This window comes from Mauremys reevesii, linkage group 14 (genome assembly GCF_016161935.1).
Source record: "Mauremys reevesii isolate NIE-2019 linkage group 14, ASM1616193v1, whole genome shotgun sequence".
Lineage (NCBI taxonomy): Eukaryota > Metazoa > Chordata > Testudines > Geoemydidae > Mauremys > Mauremys reevesii.
Window position 1 is genome coordinate 42,629,306 of NC_052636.1, and position 18,766 is coordinate 42,648,071.

The window sequence follows — 18,766 nt, forward strand, 5'->3', positions numbered from 1 at the left end:
GCTGCATCTGCACTACAACTATAATTGTCTTGTTACACCAAGATCACTAACTTGAGCAGCCAACGCCATATACAGTCCTAGTGGATGGAAGGCACAGGTAGCTTTAGCCTCAGAGTAGCTTGTTGGGATGAAACCTCTCTCCCACCTGGAGCTGACGAACATTCCTGGCAGGAGGGAAACACACTCATTTGACTCAAAGGAAAGGAGTTGATAGAAAAGATCACAGGACTGACCCCAAAGAAGGGTGAGCTGCAAAAGGCAGAAGCAGGCAACTCATCTGGGGGAGCTGAGACACCACGGTGGAGATGGTACAAAAATCACTGTGTGGGAATTAGCAAATGTGATTTAAAAAAAACAAACAAAAAACCTTTCTCCAGCCCTAATCAAGAGATTTATAACAGTTCTCTCTCATGTGGATTTTCTGATGTCTGATAAGGTTTGAGCGCTGATTGAAGCTTTTCCCGCACTCAGAGCACGTGTAGGGCGTCTCCCCTGTGTGGATTCTCTGATGTGTGGTAAGGTTTGAGCGCTGATTGAAGCTTTTCCCGCACTCAGCGCACGTGTAGGGCGTCTCCCCCGTGTGGATTCTCTGATGTGCGATAAGGTGAGAGCTCCGATTGAAGCTTTTCCCGCACTCAGAGCACGTGTAGGGCGTCTCCCTTGTGTGGATTCTCTGGTGTCTGATAAGGGTTGAGCTTTGCCCAAAGCTTTTCCCGCACTCAGCGCACGTGTAGGGCGTCTCCCCTGTATGGATTCTCTGATGTGCGATAAGGTGAGAGCTCCGATTGAAGCTTTTCCCGCACTCAGAGCACGTGTAGGGCGTCTCCCCAGTGTGGATTATCTCATGTCTGATAAGGGTTGAGCTCCGCCCGAAGCTTTTCCCGCACTCAGAGCACGTGTAGGGCGTCTCCCCTGTGTGGATTCTCTGATGTGTGATAAGGTTTGAGCGCCGATTGAAGCTTTTCCCGCACTCAGAGCACATGTAGGGCGTCTCCCCTGTGTGGATTCTCTGATGTGCGATAAGGTGTGAGCGCCAATTGAAGCTTTTCCCGCACTCATGGCACATGTAGCGTCTCTCTTCCAAGTTGATTCTGTTGCGTGGAATAAGGGTTGAGTCGCTACTGTAGTTTTCCTCTGGCCTCTGCTGAGTCTCACAGGCTTTTGTGTTTTCTGGGACTGCACAACTCCTGGAAACATTCCCTTTGTATCTTCCTGATAACATCCAATGTGGATCTACTTGCACAGTGTCTTCCTGCTGGGGTTTCTCCTCCTCGTTCTCACTCACCAGCCCATCGCCGGATGGGAGACAGAGAGAATCAGACATAGGTCACTCCTGTGCCTGAGAAAAAGGAAATGTCAGAGAGAGGAATGGAAAAAGGGATGAACAAACCAAAATATATCTGGGAGAGATCAAACCTATCAGGTGCTGATTTTCCCCAAACCCTTCCACAGAGAAGAGAGGAAGGGATCAGTTCTGGGTCCTCATTGCACCATAACTCTCGGGGAAAGTGAGATCAGGGAGGGACCTGCTACCAGTTGTCAGTCAGAATAGGAGGGAAGCCATGAGTGACATCTGCCATAATGATTCCACATCTGCAGGGAACAATCCTGAACTTGAAGAGCTCACGGGGTCTTTGTAGGGCATCCCAAATGTTTCCTGCATTCCTAAGCAGTTGTTGAGTTGTTGAACCAATTCCTCACCTGCAAAGGCAGCTCTCGGGACCACTTCTTTCTCAGAGCCCTGGAGGTCCGGGACCCATGGCTCTTCCCTTCGTTCCAGCTGCGAGATCACATCAGGTTTGGAAACTGGAAAGCCTACTGCAGGCAAAGAAAACAAGGGAGGTCAGTGGAATTTGTGGGATACTTGTCACAAAGAATATTCCATAGTTTTAACCCCATCTCATTTTTAGACAGTAACATCTGTAGTTCTCAGGATTCATCTGCTTGCCTGCATCAATATCTCTTTTCTTATAAGTACAGTATTGTGATAGGTTTATTAATTCATATTAAAAATACGTTTGGCTGTAATGCAAGAAACCTACAGGCCAAAAACCTGCATTTTAAGCTAAAGCAAAGTTAGCATAGCTACATCCTGTGCCCTTTTACCCAGAAAAGGAACTGTTTTTCCTATACCCAAATAAAGTGCCTACGCTTAGGTCTAAGACCCTTTACCTAGACCAACAGACAATGAAGAATAGCAAAGGGGATTTTTCAAAGTTGCACTCACAGACTGAACAAGTACCCCACAAGTGCGCAGATACCTGTCATCCATACGCACACACATACTAGCCTATGGAGTAAGCGTACCCTAACATTTCTATGGGGGAAGACTGAAATTTGGGCATAAGAGGAAGGATTTCCAGCATTTATTTCTATAAAAAGAGGTAACCTACCTCACTATGGTATCCCCACCCCCACCTCGACCTCCTCCTTCTTCTCTACACTTCACCATCTTCAACTACGTATTCATGCTATCCATCTACGACAGCTATTAACCAGTAATACGCTGCACTTATTTTCTTTTCAAACCTTAAGTTCAAAAGGGACTCGGCTAAGCTTGGTCTCTCTAAAACTTTATTTTAATTTGTGTATCAGATTATTTAGTAGACCTAAAAAGTAAATTCCAAAGTAGATTTGACAGCTCTTTGCATTAGTTTCCCTTGCAAGAGCTGTGAAACCAGAATCGCCAGAGGCGAGGCCAACAGCAGTTTATCAAAACAGGGTGTGAATATTAACCAAAGTTTGCAGCACATAATATTGTATCATCATATGTATCTCTTGAATAACAGTAATACAATTGTAACTCTGTAATTCTACCTGTTTTACAATTTACTTACTATTTCATTGAGTTTAATAAAAAGTCTTTATGACTATATCTGTCTCCCTGTGAGCTTCCTGTCATACCCCCGAAGGTCCCTTTATCAATTCTGTGGAACCCGATTCGAAACACGAACTTTTATCTTCTGATCAAACAAACTGGCGAGCCTAAACCCATATTAATTAATATAAATAATTAAGTATTATTATTAATTAATTAAAATATTTACAATACAAATTAAATTAAGTTGATAAATCAAATCAACATTACTCACATACCCCATATAAGGCTACGCATCCCAAGGCCATCTTCCTTGGCTCAAAGTGGCAGAAGAGTTACTATTATAATAAATCATATTCACTACCTTAGTGCCTAAGGACCAACTAACACTGGGTCCCCATTGTGCTAGGCAAAGTGCAAACAGAGAACAGTAGATGGCCCATGCCCTGAAGATTTTACAATCTAAATCAGGGGTAGGCAACCTGCGGCAGCGAGCTGATTTTCAGTGGCACTCTCACTGCCTGGGTCCTGGCCCCTGGTCCAAGGGGGGTGGGGGGGGACTCTGCATTTTAATTTAATTTTAAATTAAGCTTCTTAGACATTTTAAAAACCTTATTTACTTTACAAACAATAGTTAGTTCTATATTATAGACTTATAGAAAGAGACCTTCTAAAAACGTCAAAATGTGTTACTGACACGCAGAACCTTAAATTAGAGTGAATAAATGAAGACTCGGCACAGCACTTCTGAAAGGTTGCCGACCCCTGATCTAAATAGACAAGACAGACACAGAACAGGGGAAGGGCTAGAACCCACTGTTAGAATAGACATATTCAGGCCTGCCTGTAAAGCCTAGACTTTAAGAATTTAGGGGTATTTTTATCACTTTGTCTTTATACCCCTGTAACTAGCTAAGAATCAAAATCTCAATCTGCCTGTGTCTGGGCCTTCTCTCACTGTGACCGTCTGAGGCCTTGTTCTTAGGCTAAGGCCTTTGGCTAAGCAGCAGGGGCAGCCATAAGCTGGGAAGCGAAGGGTCACATCCTCACACCCCAAACCAGTCACACTGAAATAAGGTGCTGTTGGGCTGTTAGGAAGATGATCCTGTCCTGATAGTGCCCATCGCCACCAGATAAAGAAACAGATCTTAAGATGGTTAAAGAAAACTTAGTTTGACAGCAGCCTGTCTGGCAAGAAATCCCTTATCAATGGTTGTGGTTGTGAAACCCTCATTTCTGTATTGTTTTATCTTTATGGCCACCACTTTAACCTTGTTAATCAGTCTGGTTCTCTAATTGTTTCTGTCTGCTGCATAATTAATTTTTCTAGGTGTAAGTTCATTAGGGCAGTGGAATATTGCTTGCTTGGAAATAACCCCAATAAACATCACATTATCTGTGCTTCAGACGTCTGGTGTTTCGCTGCTTGCTGTCTGCGTGACAAGAACCAGGGAAGTGAGAAGGTGAAGGGAAAACCCTCTAACAAAATGGACATGACCTGATAACCAAGAGGTAAGCCTTTAAGAAAGGTTTTAATACACTTTGGAACGGATCAGGGATTCCCATGAGGACTGAGAGGGAGCGATGGTAAACACGCATTTAGATCCTTTTCTTGTTTTATATATTTTCCCCATAAGGCTTAATCTCTGGCACGCTGTCATGGATCCATAGGATCTCTGCAATGCCCTGGCTTTTAAATAGTCCTTGGGAGGTGCCTCTTGAGTGCACTAGATCCCCAAGGGGTCCCACTCTTCCACAAAGATAGGCCACTTAGCTTCAACACCTGAGACTGAGCCACTTCCTCAGTGCCCTTCCTCCACACTCCTCTCCACTTCTTCCCATTACTCTCAGCCAGCACCACCTGCTGGCACCTTGGGAGAATCTTGTGTTCCCTCCTCGTCTCTCACCACCTCATCCCTCCCTGCTGCTTCTTAGCTCTAACCCTGCACACACCCTCCCCATGTCCTGACACCCCAGAATTATCTACTCCCCCCTTCTCCTCCCCTCCCACAGCTGTTCTCCCTTCATCCGTGGGGTCCTGAATGGCAACATTATACACTCTCCTATCAAAATAGGAGCTCATCTGACTATCACACAAGCCATGCATGAGTCATACACCTATTTCCTCAATTTAGAATTCTACAGGAGGTATATTTTCCTCTTAAAATGAGGAATAGGCATGAAAGCTACAGTTATTAATGTATCCAATAAGGATACATTAAATGCAATTTTAAAATGACTGACGGCACCAAAAAGGCACATGTCCAAAAATGATACTAGTGGGTGGGAGATAAGGCAAAAAAAGGGGGGGGCAAGGAAACTTGTCAAAACTTGTATGACAAATAAAGGTATAAAGTTATTACTGCTCAGGTTCTTTAGAGACCCCACAGCTTCTAATAACCCGGGGGACAGGACTCCTTACCCAGCGAGGTCACCGTCTCATAGTTCTCCTGCATGACATCCCTGTAGAGGGCTCTCTGAGTGGGGTCCAGCAGAGCCCACTCTTCCCTGGTGAAATACACAGCCACCTCCTCGAAGGTCACCGGCCCCTGAAAGAGCAAGAGTCCAACACTCAGTACCTGCTGCCTCACTCACAACCCCACTATTCACGGAACAGCAGCACCAGGGAACTGGAAGCTCCGGGAGGCACATGTTAACAGAGTCCCACCCCACCTTGCTTAGAGCAGCCAGGAGGCATCAGAGGGTGGAAGAGAGAACCTCTGTGTCTCTCAGCTGACAGACGGAGGCAGGATCTTCACGTTTATCACATACCTACTAGCCAGAGCTTAATATAGGAGATGGGGCTGTCTCCGGACCCTGCTGGTGGCTCCTGGTAGGAATCCCAACACTCTCCAAATAAAATATATGGAAGAAAGGAAGTCAATAGTAAAGAATAGAAGGTCAGAATTGTAGAAAGTTGGCAAGGGAAGCTATCAGAAATCAATGACCAATTAATGAAAATAAGAAGAAAGTTTTTAAAAAGTATATTAAGTACAAAATTAATCCTAACAATGGAAGTGGCAAATTACTAGATGGAAATGGCAGAATTATCAAAAATAATGCAGAAGAGGTAAAAGTGTTCAATAAATATTTCTCTCCTGGATTTGGAGAAAAACGGATGATGTAAGTCATATAAGACGTTGTGACGACATCCTAGGACAAAAGTACACAATGGAAAATAGCTCAACTCAAACCAACACAGCACAGGCACCAAACAAGCTGAGGCAAAACAACGCACCACAAAACTGCTACAAAACATGGTGCGATCACAGTTCCAAATGGCCCCATGCAAAACAGCTCAGCGTAGAACAGGACACAGCACAAAGAGAATTATTTCAGTGTAGGCCTGGAAGGGATCTTGAGAGGGCGTCTACTCAGTCTTTCCATTCCAACAATAACTCACGAGGATGTTGAACAGCAGCTATTACAGTTAGACATGTTTAAATAAGCAGGTCCAGATAACTTGTATCCCAAGAGTTTTGAAAGACCTGGTGGAGGAGTGTGGTGGACTTTTAATGGTGATTATAATTAGGACTTGGAAGACTGGGGAAATTCCAGAAGACTGGAATAAAGCTAATGCCGTGCCAGTATTTTAAAAGTGTAAAGAGATGACCCAGTTAATTACAAGAGTGTTAGTCTGATACTGGGCAAGATAATGGAGCAGCGAATATGGATTTAATTAATAAAGAATTGAAGGAGGGTAATATAATTAGTACCAATTAACAAAGGTTCAGAGACAACAGATCCAATCAAACTAACTGGATATCCTTATTGGATGAGATCAAAAGTTTGGTTGCAACTAATAGTATTGATGTAATACACCTAGACTTCTGTGAGGCATATGACTTGGTTCAGCACAACATTTTGACTAGAAAACTAGAAAGATACAAAATAAACACAACATACATTAAATAGATTAAAAACTATGATTGTAAATGGGTAACCATGGTCGAGTGGATTTCTTTCTAGCGGGTTCCCACGAGGATTGGTTCTTGGCCTGTGCTATTTAACATTCTTATCAATGACCTGGAAGAGAATATAAAATCATCACTGATAACGTTTGCAGTTGCCACAAAGATTGCGGGTGGGGGTAACTAATGAAGTGTCAGTAGGTTCAGGCTCCAGCACTGGGAGACTGGGAAGTTTTCCCAGCCCTGGCTGGAGGGTTATTTCCTGTTTCACAAAGAGGAAGTTCCATTCCCAACTCCTGTGCCTTGAAATTAGGCCCTGACACTACACCCCACATTCAGCATAGTGGTATGATTATCAAATGATTAGGACATAATTATGATGCATTTTGTGCAAGATGCGTCACGTTCAGTGTCATTGGAAAAGTTATGATTTGCTGAATATGATTGTCCTATTTGTGTACATGTATCATGTTCGTATCTGAAGTTATGGATATTGACTCTGTATCTGTCTTTCAAATGTGCTTACTCTAGGTAACAGCCACAACGAGCCTTTCAGGTACAACAAAGAAGCCAGACAGTGTTCATGGCTCATCAACAAAGACAATGGACCATGGAAGAGCTGAGCCTTCTTGTGAATGTTTCAGCCAGCCTATGAGTCATGGCTACTATGACTCAGCAGGACATGCTAGTGCATGTGACCAGACCATTTGACACTAAACTCCATTTTGGTACCTGTATTTTTCCACAAACTGGACTGGGAACTGAGTTTGGAACAAAGGGGTCCCGCCATATGGAAAGGCTACATAAGGTGGGATGTGACATCATTTCTTGGCTTCATTCCCCACACAAGAGAACTCCTGGAAACACCTGAGGAACAAAGACTGAACTGGGGGAAGTGCTGGTCCCAGGGTAAAGAGATTTCTAGCTTGTGTATGGAAACTTGGTGGACTGCTTCTATCATCAGTCAGGGTGAGAAATTGCTAATTCAAATTCTATCCATCTAGTATGTTAGGCTTTTTTGAGTTTTTGGTCATTTGCTAAGTCATCTGCTTTGATCTGTTTGCTAACACTTATCGCTGGGAAATTGGCTGTTGTCGTCTGTCTCTCCTTGAGTGGCTCAGGTAAAGCACTCAGGTAGCTTAGTTGGGTGTATGGCGCCACCTGCTGTCGTGTTGGGTGATAACAGGGCCTGGAGAGGCTGGCGGAATCTCCAGCAAAGCAGTGTGAGAAGGTGTGATGGAGTAGGGGCTGTCTGTGTGGGAGATGGCAGAGCCGGGGATTACTTTAGGTGAGAGACAAGTGCTCAGCCTGTAACCTGAGCCAGGGAGCAGGGAGGGGTGTCAACACCTTTGCCCGGGAAGGTGGACAAAGGAAGGGGCCGGCTGGAGGGAGGGGAGTTTAGTTTCGGTTTTGGGCTGGGTGGTTGGAATTTAGGGGATTAAGCTTCCTGGACCCAGAGGGGCTTGATTGAGGGGTCCTGGCTGTGCCTCCAAGCTCTGCTGTAACCTGCATTCCTGTTGTCCATTAAACCTTCTGTTTTACTGGCTGGCTGAGAGTCACTGTGAGTCCCAGGAAGAAGGGTGCAGGACCAGACTCCCCCACGCTCTGTGACAGAAGGGCCAGCCCAGCTTGAGGGTTAGAGGGCACAGCGGTTCCCAGAAGCTCCCAGACTGCACCCGGGTGACAACCCATCACACCCTAGAGTACACAAGTCTCAGCAGGTTTTTCACATCCTTTCCCCTCCCATTCCGCACCCTAGATAGTTCCTGCCTCCCACCCTCCTATACATTTACTGCTCCTCTCCCTCCAAGTAGAACCCACCACCAGCTCCCTGAGAATCCCTTACCTGAGCCAGCTCCATTGCAGCCATTCCCTTCCCGCTGGAAGGAGGGGATGATTTGGGGCAAAATGTGGACGTTATTCTGTAGCCTGCCAGGGCAGAAGGGCAATGTGAGAGAATTCAGACAGGGTTTCTGTCCTTTCCACATGTCGTTTCCCCAGCATTGTTCCTGCTAATGGACATTCCAGGTTCTGCCACACTGTGAAGCACAGTGACCTTATCCCAGTTCAGGCCTAGCCCCCTCCCACCAGGGTGTAACCCTCCGAGACATGGTGAAACCCTCCCAGCAGCAGAGTCTCTCTGTTACACTTATCAAGTTTGTGGACGATACCAAGCTGGGATGGGTTGCAAGTGCTTTGGAGGACAGAATTAAAATACAAAATGATCTGGACAAACTGGAGAAATGGTCTGAAGTAAACAGGATGAAATTCAATAAGGACAAATGCAAAGTACTCCACTTAGGAAGGAACAATCACTTACACGCATGTAAGATAGGAAATGACTGCCCAGGAAGAAGCACTGCAGAAACGGATCTGGGAGTCACAGTGGATCTAAGCTAAACATGAGTCAACAATGTTACACTGTTGCAAAAAAGCAAGTATAATTCTAAGATGTATTAGCAGCAGTATTGTAAGCAAGACACGAGAAGTAATTCTTCCGCTCTACTCGCGCTGATTAGGCCTCAACTGGAAATGTTTGCCCAGTTCTGGGTGCCACATTTCAGGAAAGATGTGGAAAAATTGGAGAAAGTCAGAGAAGAGCAACAAAAATGATTAAAGGTCTAGAGAACATGACCTATGAGGGAAGAATGAAAAAATTGTGTTTGTTTAGTCTGGAGAAGTGAAGACTGAGAGGACATGATCAGCTTTCAAGTACATAAAAGGTCATTTCAAGGAGGAAGGAGAAAAATTGTTCTTCTTAACCTCTGCAGACAGGATCAAAAGCAATGGGCTTAAATTGCAGCAAGGAAGGTTTAGGTTGGACATTAGGAAAAACTCCCTAACTGTCAGGGTGGTTAAGCACTGGAATAAATTGCCTAGAGAGGTTGTGGAATCTCCATCATTGGGGATTCAGAAAGAAAAAGGTTGAGAACCCTTGGAATAAGGGATCATCTGTCACGAAGGTGAGCTCACCTGCGTGGCAAGATATATGGGATCACCCAAGGGATTGTCTGTGATTCCATGTTAATGCTGTTACAGTGCCTGAAGCGTTTACACTGGATACTTGGTTGGTGAAATCTCCATACAGACCTCACACCCAATTTGGGGTTTGTTCCCTGCTTCTTACCAGTCTGCCTGAGGCTGCTGCTCGTGCTCTCGAGTCACTGAAGACAGCGTTACAGAGAGGGCTGTGACTTCCCCATGGTCAGTAAACAGGTCTGTGACAGAGCCAGGAACAGACCCTGTTAATGCCAGAGCCCCGTCACCCGCAGCTTGGAAAGGCCCCCCGAGCACACTGTATTAGGCTGCAGGAAGAGGTGTGCGGGGACTGCAGCTGAGCTGCCCTGCCAAGACAGCTTGTGCATCCCTAGACAAACCACCTCGCTGGGGGGGTGTCCCCTGGGTCAGGAGAAGTCAGTGTCCAGTCCTGTGGGGCTGCGCTCCTGGCTCATACCTCCAGCACTCACTGCTGCCCCTCCCTTACCAGCTGCACTGTTCAGCCAGCCCCAGGCCTCTGTGAGGTCACTTCTCCCCGCCCCCACCTCAAACCTTCAAACTGGGACATGGTGCACCAGTGCCAATCAGAGTGCACTAGTGTAAATTCTGTCTGTACTAAGGGTTTGCACCAGTGCCTAAAACACCAGGGTGGCAGAGACCTTCAGAAACAGCAGTACGGTGGCACTAGAAACTATTTCTAGCTCGGTCACAGACAGCCTGGGTGACCTTGGACACGTCAATGTTTCTCCTCCCAACTTCAGTCTCTTTACCCAGCTGCCACTCACTGGGGTCTCCTCTCTCTCCAGAGCTTCTCACCACTACAATCTGTGTGGGTGTCCCCAGAGCTAAGGCAGGTCAACTCGGGAATAGTCTTACAAGGGGGGCTGGGGAGTCTCTGTCCATGGAAGTTTTTAAGAACAGGTAGGACAAAGCTCTGTCAGAGATAATCTACAGATACTTGGTCCTGCCTCGGCAGAGAGAGCTGGACTTGATGACATCTTGAGGTCCTATCACGCCCTACATTTCTAGGATGCGATGCGATATATACGTATAAAAACCCAACATACAGAATAAAACCCACCACAACATAATGTCAGGCAATTCAGGGGGGAAAAAAACACAACCTACACTCCACAGCATAAAATGGCAATACAAAGGAGAAGAAAGCAACAGATGCAAACAACGACATCCTAGGACAAAAGTACACAATGGAAAATAGCTCAACTCAAACCAACACAGCACAGGCACCAAACAAGCTGAGGCAAAACAACGCACCACAAAACTGCTACAAAACATGGTGCGATCACAGTTCCAAATGGCCCCATGCAAAACAGCTCAGCGTAGAACAGGACACAGCACAAAAGAGAATTATTTCAGTGTAGGCCTGGAAGGGATCTTGAGAGGGCGTCTACTCCAGCCCCCTGTGATGAGGCAGGACCAAGTATCCCTAGACATTCCCAGACTGGTGCATCTCTAACCTGGTCTTAAAACCTCCAGTGAAGGAAATTCCACAGCCTCCCTTGGAAGCCAATGCAAGGCAAACACAGACCAAAACAACGCTGCACACACACACGCTGGGCTTGGGTTAAGGGGAGGCAAGAATTCAAACAATCTGGGTTCAGGTCCCAGTTTTGCCCCAAATTCTCCATGCAAACTTGTCAGACACCAGCGGCTGGCCCGTGCCCACTGACTTGGGCTCACACGGCTCAGGCTGTGGGGCTGTTTAATTGTGGTGTCCATGTTCCAGCTGGGGCTGCAGCCCAAGATCTGGCACCCTCCCACCTCGCAGGGTCCTACAGCCTGGCTCCAGCCCGAGCCCAAACATCTACACTGCAATTAAACAGCCCCTTCGCCTGAGCCCTGTGAGCCTGAGTCACCTGGCATGGGCCAGCTGGGGGGTTTTAGTGGCAGGGTAGAGATACCCTTGGTGTCTGTTCAGCACCTGTCACAATGGGGACCCTGATCTCGGTGTCTGTGCAGAGCCCTGCACAACAGGGACCTGACCTCAGTCAGGGACTCTGCTACTCCCGGCATTACAGGATCCCGGATTTTGTTTAGGCCCCTGCAGCATCTGGCAAAATGTGGGGGCAGGATCTCTGTCAGGGTCTGTGCAGTGCCCAGTACAGTGGTGGGGTGTGATCTTCATTAGGGTCAGTGCAGTGCCAGACCCAACAGGGACACAGATCTCAGTCGAGGTCTCTGAAGTGCCCAGCACAATGGAGGCAGCGGTTTGGGTCGCAGTCGTGCACTGCCTGGCCCAAGGGGGGGGGGGGGGGCATGATCTCAGTCCAGGTCTCAGTTTTACCTGGCACAACAGTGGGGTCTGATCTCACCTGGGGTCTCTTCAGTGCCTGGCAGAACAGGGCCCAGATCTCAGTTGGGGTCTCTGCAGCGCCGGGCAGTACGATAGGAGCCCTGATCTCAGTCACACACCTAGGGAGAAAAGCGGGAAGATTTTTGAGAATTCAGTATCAGTATTTCAGAACTGAGGAGAAAATGGGGCACAAACTAAATATTTGCCAATATAAGAGAGAAGCACCAACATCTGGGAGATTGTGTGTCACCATTTAACAGTTGAAGAGAAAAGATGGGAAATTGGAGGAGATTATACAAGGATATTGAATCAACAACAGAATGGGAGGGATTCTTCTTGCCCCACACTCACATGGCCGGCAGGGAGCCCTGGGTGATGTCTTTTCACAGGGGACAGGAGGGGGCTGAAGTGAGAAAGTCACTATCAGTGGGGAGGGGCTGGCAGTGGGGTCTGGGACTGGGGGGGGGGGGGCTGCTGGGTTGGGCAGGGTGGGGAGGAAGTAGCTGGGAGGAAACCTGGGGCTGGGCCGTCTCCATGGGGGACACTTGCTCCTCCCTCCCCTTCCTGGCCCTTCCCAGGCCCCGTTGCCAGCAGAGAGTGGCCCCCCCAGCCCAGCCCAGAGGTGTCCCTGTCTCAGGCCCCCCCAGCCTCTGCCCATTCACCCTCTGCCCAGCTCAGGAATCCCTCGGGGGAACCATTTCCCACCCGCACAAGGACAAATCCCTGCAGGTGGGAATGGGGGAAACCCCCAAACCTGAGACCTGAACTGGCCACTGGCGAAGGGGAGAGAAAATGGGGCACAATCGGGGGGGGGGGGACAGGGAACTTCTCAGGGGTTGGGGGAGGGGGGTCACCCTGGGGGCTGCTCGTGGCTCTCTAGGGAGAAAGGGGGCAGGACGGGGGAGGAGGGGGGTCCCCACGGGAGGGGGCAGCGGTAAATCCGAGGGGATCTCAGCCCCCCCCTTTCTCTCCCCGCTCCTCGGGGGTCACCTGCTTCTGCCCCCGCCCCGCCCCGGTTAATGAAGGGCTCTCCCGCCGCGATCTGCGCATGCCCAGAGCTCCAACGGCACCAACCCTTCTCCGGCCCGGGAGAGGCTCCAACGGCCCCGCGCGAGCCAGGCAGAGCCGCAGCGCTCAACGCTCCTTTCCAGCCCGGCTCCGGCTCCTCTGTCGACGTCACTTCCGGTCCAGGGAGAGACAGGAACTACAACTCCCAGCCTGCCCCGGGGCCGCTTCCGCTCTCTCCAGCCCAGGGAAGGGAGGGTTCTAACCGCTGTTACTGCGGGGTTTCTCCAGCTGGGCCCCGCCCCCCGGGCAGCCCCGGGCTCTGCCCGCCCCAGCCCCGCCCGGAGTCCCCGGGGAGTGAGAGACCCGGGGGGGCGGGCACGTGACTCTGCCCCGGGGAACCCGGGAGAAGCCTCGGAGCCGCCTCGGCCCCAGCGGAGCCGCAGCAGGATCCGCCCCCCCCGCCCCCCCGCTGGGGCCCGGCGTGGGGGTCCCTGGGGGGTGTCGGGAGGGGAGAGAAGCTGGAGCTGGGGGGGGAAGGTCAGTGGGACGCGGGGGGGGAGGGGGGTTAATTGGATCCTGTCCCTGTTGGTGCCACTTGCCTCTCGCCCCCGATACAAATTCTCTCCAGTTCTGCCCCTTTTCTCGCTCAGTGTCTCACCCGGGCTGTAAAATCCGGGGAGATTCGCCCCTTTCCCCGCCAATGAGCCGCTCTCCCGTCTCCCCCATTTCCCCCTGGTCTCTCCAGGAGTCTGATTTTCCACCTCCAGTTGCAGGTCGTGACACGTTTTCTCTGCACATCTCAAGGGTGGATGTGCCCAGCCCTGAGGCTGTGGGTCCTGGAGGTGGGTATCGCTGGGGGCCTGGTGGCTGCAGAACAGCCGGGGTGGGCGTCTCTTGGGGAGGCGGGACAGGGGCTTAGAGGGAGCCTGGTGCTGTGCCAGGGGCTCCGTCTGGGCTTCCCCGGCTGGCTCCTGGCATCGCTGCCGTGCCCAGAGCTGGGGGAGGGGATCCCTGGCACTAGGTCAGGGGATGCCAGGGAAGCAGAGTGAGGGGTCCCACTGTAAAGCATCAGGGGGTCCCGCTGGGTGGCGGAGGGGATCCCAGACAAATGGCAGATCCTGCTGGGGGGGAGTCCTAGGCAGGCAGTGAGGGACTGAGTTCCCAGTGGGCGGGTCCCTGGCTGCTGGGGGCTCTTGGTGGGGGGAACCCTCTGGGATTCCCAACCTGACAGTCATGGTCTGGTGGGACTTCCCTGGCCGGTGGGGCTTTGAGGGGTATCTGGGGTCCCTGGCTGGGGACTCTCAGGGCTGTGGGCTCTGGGAACTTCTACTAACCATGATCCTTCTCTCTGATCAACTTGTGCCAGAGTCCTGGCTCCAAGCACTGCCGGGCATTCCCCAGTCACAGGCCCTGTCACTGTGATAACTTTCTGTCCACTTATCAGTCACTGTTCGTGTGAAATCACAGATTTTGCTTTTCTCCTCTTTTGAAAACTGCAGGAACTTTCGGTTCTGTTTGGAAAATTTGTGCCCCCCAGTCCTTGTCCTCGATCTGGGGGGTGAGGGAGGTGGGAAGGGGGTCAGCACTGCCACACAATGGTCCCTTCCACAGCGTTCTGGACTCATTCTTTCTGAACTCTGGTTTCATTGAGACCATTGTTAATCCAGAGTCACTGTATGGAAAGACAAGGAGTGACTCCGGATGGACAGTGGGGCAAATGAGATCAGCAATTCTCCCTGTGAGGAGGGGCTCTCGTTAGCTGCTCTCCCCAGAGAGCTAAAGGAGGGAAGCTGCTCAAACGCTCTGTCCCTCTCTGCCCAGGATATTGGGGTTCAGCTTCTTGGGTCAGAGGCTGCAGCCTCCATTGTGATCTGGGAGACCAGGCTTAGCAGCTGCTGCTCCCCCAGCAGGGTTCTGTGCTGGGAAGTGACCTGAATTAAAGCTGCTTCTCTGCCTGGCCCAGGGGATGACTTTCTCCTGCTGTTCCTAGCCCCCTAGGGCAGCCCTGGGCCCTGTTAATACTAAATTCTGATCCAGACATTTCAAGTAACTGAAAGAAACAAAGGGAAAATGCTGGGGTCTGGCCTTAAAATGACTCTACACAAACAGACCCCCCCCCTCATTTCTCGTCCAATTAACAATTGCAGGAGCAAATCCAGCCATGGGGGAGCAAACTACCCAGGAATGGGACTTACCTACCAGATGGGCAGGGAGAGGGGAAAAGGAGATAGAAGGAGAAAGAGACTGAAAGGGGCTGTGGGAGAGAAGAGTTTGGAGAGAGATTTCCAGATCTCTAATCTGCCCAGACAGATGTATTGCTGCACCCTGGATAGAGTCACTTTCCTGTGGAAAAGATGAGAATCAGACAGAGGAAAATCCAGTTCCTGACTCCATATCCCTCCTGCTGGGGTGTGGCTGCCGTGGGGTCAGTGTCTGAGGGGATCCCCCACAGTGAATCCTTTGGTTCTGCTTTTTTCTAGCCTTGTGTTCAGAGACTGTTACAGGGTGAGGGGAGGGAGAAGGGCGGTTAAAATGTCACTGTGGGCTTAGCCTGGCAGGAGAGGCCAGGTCTACACTGTACAAAGAGATCAAGCCTTTCTCAGCATGGCAGACTCTAGGGTGCCTGTCTGCAGGGAAAGGGCCTGGGGGAATCATGCTGTGAAATGAATTAAAGCCTGTTCTGAAACCTTCACAACTGCCCTTCTCGCCCTGCCAGGCTGCAGAATAACATCCATGTTTCACTCCAGTTCATCCCGTCCTCTCGTTGGACAGGGGAGAGAAATGGCTGCAGAGGAGCCAGTTCAGGTAGGTATTATCAGGGGGGTTGCTGGTGGGTTCCTCCGGGGGGGGAGAGGGACAGCAAATACGTGGGAGATGGGAAGGTTTGCACAGGCTGGTTTGCAGGAAATGCACAGGGTAGAGAAAGGGAGGAGGACAGGGGTGTGCTAAACCTGCTGGGAGTTATTTAATATGTGGCCTAGATTCTAGGAACAGACCCAGGAGGTTCGGCGGTGGAAATGCTCTAGTTTGTGGAGCAGAAAATAACCCAGCTGCATGGGGCTGGGAAAACTGACCAGACTCGTAGTGCTGGAGCCAGACCTGACTAACCAGCGGCTGCTGTGAGATATGAAGGAGGCACCCACCAGTGAGGCTTAGGGGAGATTCCCCTCCCTTCACATCCAGCTCTTCAGAATGGGGAGGGTGTTGGGCTTCCTACCAGGGAGCTCTCCCTGGACCCTGCTAGGGGCTCCATCTCCTGAATCAGTCTGTGGCTAGTAGGGGGGTGATGGCTCTGCTGGGAGAGAGGAGGGGCTCTCGCTTCGTCCCCTCCCCCTGGTGTTTCCTGGATGCTCTGAGCAGGGTGGGGGTGGGACTCTGACTGCAATCCACCCAGAATTTCTGTTTGGCTCCTGTCCCCCATGTATAGGGGGGCTGTGAGTGGGGCAGCAGGTACTGAGTGTTGGACTCTTGCTCTTTCAGGGGCCGGTGACCTTCGAGGAGGTGGCTGTGTACTTCACCAGGGGAGAGGGGGCTCTGCTGGACCCTGCTCAGAGAGCCCTCTACAGGGATGTCATGCAGGAGAACTGTGAGAATGTGACCTCGCTGGGTAAGGGTTACTCTCCCCTCTATTCTTGGAAGGGGAAAAGAAGGGAGATAGTTCACACCAGCCCCACAATGCCACCTCTACTCTGCCCTGTTGCAGCATCACCCCAATATGCCAGTGACACACACACACACACTGCCACAGACCCTGTTACAGTTAGCCCTTGGACTAGATCCTGCGCTCCACTCAGGACTAAATCGAGAGTTGCTTCTCCCATTGCAGGTTCTTGTACCAGCTGCTCCAAGAAACAGTCATTTAAAGTATCCAGAAATTTTGTCTCTGCATTTTGTCCTGAGGTGACATGTACCCAGTCAATATGGGGATAATTGAAATCTCCCACTATTATGGAGTTCTTTATTTTGATAGCCTCTCTAATCTCCCTTCGCATTTCATCCTCACTGTCTTTGACAGGTGGTCGATAACAGATCCCTATTGTTATATTCTTACTAGAGCATGGAATTACTATCCGTACAGATTCTATGCAACATGTGGTTTCATTTAAGATTTTTACTTCATTTGAGTTTACATTTTCTTTAACATACAGTGCCACTCCCCTCTCCACCCCCGCCGAGTATGGGATGATGCAGTGGACATAGTGTACTTAGGTTTCCAGAAAGCCTTTGACAAGGTCCCTCACCAAAGGCTCTTACATAAATTATGTTATCATGGGATAAGAGGGAAGATCTTTTCATGGATTGAGAACTGGTTAAAAGACAGGGAACAAAGGGTAGGAATAAATGGTAAATTTTCAGAATGGAGAAGAGTAACTAGTGGTGTTCCCCAAGGGTCAGTCCTAGGACCAATCCTATTCAACATATTCATAAATGATCTGGAGAAAGGGGTAAACAGTGAGGTGGCAAAGTTTGCAGATGCTACTTGTGATGATGCGGTTCTGGTGGGACCCAACTGAGAGTGACAAATGGCTTAAAACAGGGCAGTTATAGCCCAAGGCTGGGATTTTTCCACCTCTAAGGCAAGGCAAACCAAACCAGCCAGACAAAGAGGACTTTGGTTTCATCCCACTGGATAACCACAAGTCACACAAGCAATTCCCTTAGACACTGCAGTCTCCCAGTATCACCACCAGTGCACTCGTCCTGGGGAGGAATGGTTATGAAACCCAACACCCCAATAAAAGTAAAAGGTTCTCTCGATCCCAAAGAATCAAGCCCCAGACCCAGGTCAATATACACATCAGATCTTACCCACAAATCATGCTGTTGCCAATCCTTTAGAATCTAAAGGTTTATTCATAAAAGGAAAAAGATAGAGATGAGAGCTAGAATTGGTTAAATGGAATCAATTACATGCAGTAATGACAAAGTTCTTGGTTCAAGCTTGTAGCAGTGATGGAGTAAACTGCAGGTTCAAATCAAGTCTCTGGAGTACATCCTCCTCTAGGATGGGTCAGTCAGTCCTTTGTTCAGAGCTTCAGTTTGTAGCAAAGTTCCTCCAGAGGTAAGAAGCAGGATTGAAAACGAGATGGAGATGAGGCATCAGCCTTTTATAGGCTTTTCCAGGTGTAAGAGCCTCTTTGTTCCTTACTGTGGAAAATTACAGCAAAATGGAGTCTGGAGTCACATGGGCAAGTCCCTGCATACTTTGCTGAGTTACAAGGCGTATCTGCCTTCTCTCAATGGGTCAGTTGAATAGCTGATGGTCCTTAATGGGCCATCAAGCATGCTAGGCAGAGCTAATGAGCTAATGGGAGACAGCTTGTCTGGGCTGTCTCCCAGAAGCACAGCATAAGTTGGAAATACAGACAGGATAGAGCCAATACTCATAACTTCAACTACAAAATGATACATGCATATAGACACCATAATTATAACCAGCAACCCATAACCTGGTCTTGGACACCTTATATGACTCCCTTTACATAAGATTTGGTGCCACTACAGGACCTTGGTTGCAACCATGTTCTATATGGTCCCAGATTATATCAGTAACGTCACAATACTAAACTGCTCAAGATAGTTCAGACCAAAGCAAACTGTGAAGAACTTCAAAAAGATCTCACAAAACTAAGTGACTGGGCAACAAAATGGAAAATGTGTATAAATGTCAAGTGATGCAAATTGGAAAAAATAACCCCAACTATACATACAATATGA

General features: G+C 49.2%; 1 pseudogene; it reads right to left on the reverse strand.

Moving 5' to 3' along the window:
• Positions 1-286: 286 nt before the first annotated feature.
• The window catches only part of LOC120381647, a 438,779-nt pseudogene continuing 420,299 nt past the window's right edge, over positions 287-18,766 (reverse strand).